We start from the raw sequence: 2,500 nt of genomic DNA, 5'->3' as shown, positions 1-2,500 counted from the left end.
CGTGCAGCACGACTATTCATGCTCTTTTAACCATGAAAGTATTGTTTTGTGCCGTTGTCGTAGTCGTAGCCGACTCGTCGCTTCTTAAACTCTCTAATGACTCGGGCTACTAACTTTTAATGTTGGAAGCCCGAAGGGCTCCCGGAAAATTTTCTTAGGCAGCAGCCTTGCTATGATCCGTTTACTTTTCGTTGAAGGGATCCATTGTTGGGGAAGTAATGAAACCGTTTAAAGGTACCCTAACAGCACGTAGCTACAAAGATCATTATCGTGCGACCCAGAGGATTGCGGCTTATAGAGAATTTTGCCTCCACTACTCAACCGGACACTCAAGCTACGATACATGAGCGCGTTGGCAGCCAAGCCGCCGCGCAGTTTATTAAGCATTAATTTGGAATAGGTACAAGAATATTAATACATCAATTCTAAAATAAATAGAAAAGCAATGCACCAGAGCCGGACACGAAACCCCCTAAAAAAATAACCGGCAGGTGGGAAAAAGCGGGGAACGTGTACCCCCGACCAAGGCAGTGGTGCGACCCTCGGGGTTCTAGGGGATACTACTTACATTGTAAATGAACGCTATCATATACCGCCTAACGAAGGCAAACAGGACTAAGGCACGCGGCGAAGGCTAACCGTAGAATGCCTCACTCGCTAAACGATCGCCAAATATAAACCACGATCACGTGGCACTCCAAGCGCCTGCCGCTCACAACCAGGCCTCTACTACGTGACGACAAAATATCAATTTGAGCTAATCAGGATTATCACAAATTACATTTTAGTATAATTAAATCGGTGATTATTGAAAATTCTCCGCGCTGATTAGCGGCACTAGCTTGAGGTGATTATTACGCAATAATTTCCAAAGCTGTTTTTTTTTCAAAACGCCCGCGAGCCGTTTTGTCGTTGTGACAGACGAAGAAATAAAGAAAATGCATATGTTTCAAGTAATCACCTATGAGGACGTAATTATACCAAAACAATTATTAACCTCGCATTCGGCGAATAATTGTTAAATGTTAACAGGAACACACATGGGCTAAGTTGTTCATAGTACGATTTATCTAATCGTGGAGTACAGGAACCTTAAACTGCAAGTTATTTGCTAACCAAGAGACGATGACACAAGATTTTTGGTCTTCAATTAGTTTTCAAGGGCAAAATAGTCCCTTCTCCAACATGGCGGCCAAAAATTCAAATAAGTTAAAATTAAAAACGACGGTATATCAGCACCAGAAACAACACCTTTACTTTAGTAACCCTGCAAAGTTTCGGCATATCAGGTGTTATATCACCTGACAAAATGCAAGTTGAAAAATGAAAACTTTACAGACGTTTCTACGACTACCGGGTATGGCGTATACCCCCAGTCACATAAACGTCTGTTAAACTGTCAAATTTCAACTTACATTTACTGAGCTGATACAACACCTAATACGCTGAAACTTTGCTGGGTTACTAAAGCAAAGGCGCTCTTTCTATTTCTGGTATCAGTTTTTCATTCAGTTACATTTTAACTCATTCAAATCCGTAGCCGCCATTTTGGAGAAGGGTCTATTCAAACCTCAATTGGTCTTTAATCGCGGATTAGTGTTGAACGGCTTTTGAACAACTGGGCTCTGGCCCAAAGGATAACCCCAAAGTCAAACGAAAGAACACCCCTCTAGCCACAGCTTTGTGCCTAAGGTCTACTCCCTCAAAGATGCTGGCGCAAACTTGACTGAAAAAATATAACCTCCAACAACCAATGGCTCTCGTCGCTATGTCACAGGTTAGCGTCCAATTTCTTTGGCTTCACAAATACCTCATTGGGATAATTATGCAAAGATTCGAATAAAATGTAATAAGATTAAACACTATCGCTTTTTTTCCTCTTCTTTGTCTTCGTTTAGTCCAAGGAGGGTTAGAAATCTGAAATTAAAATCGAACCAATAACTTAAAACACCCCAATTGGAAAACGACAATTTACACCGTTATACTTACCACTTTAATGCGCGGTCTTAAACTTGCACAACTCTATCATCTTAAATGGAGCATCAAGTAAATTTACTTATAAACTCTTGTTCGTAGCTTGATTAAGAAAATAACACAAACAGCGGTGATAAACATTGTATTCCAACGCATTTTTATAAAACTTGACGTTTCGTATGCTAGTCAACACGCATTTTCAAAAGTGACCGTTACAATATATATATATATATATATATATATATATATAGGTGAGTTCCACACTGATAAATCCAGAATAGTGCTCAACAATAATGGAGCGGTAATAACAATGTTTTTCTACTCAATATAGTTTCATATGGACTTTAATACAGGTCTGTTTCGTAGACCAACAAGGAGTTGGGCCACTCATCAGTTAAATTCCATGTACACTGTAGCATCGCTGGGGTTTATATACATCAGTAGCGTGATCGTTACAAGATTCAAACTTGAAAAACAATAGTAAAAAAGCATTTGTAAATTTATGATTGGTTGTTGAGGATGCGAT

General features: G+C 39.6%; 1 pseudogene; it reads right to left on the bottom strand.

The window, feature by feature from the left end:
- Positions 1-341: 341 nt before the first annotated feature.
- Positions 342-2,500, bottom strand: part of LOC138010008 (ADP-ribosyl-[dinitrogen reductase] glycohydrolase-like) — a 14,416-nt pseudogene continuing 12,257 nt past the window's right edge.

This window comes from Montipora foliosa, chromosome 7 (assembly GCF_036669935.1).
Source record: "Montipora foliosa isolate CH-2021 chromosome 7, ASM3666993v2, whole genome shotgun sequence".
Taxonomy (NCBI): domain Eukaryota; kingdom Metazoa; phylum Cnidaria; class Anthozoa; order Scleractinia; family Acroporidae; genus Montipora; species Montipora foliosa.
This window is presented reverse-complemented; position numbering and strand designations above follow the sequence as displayed.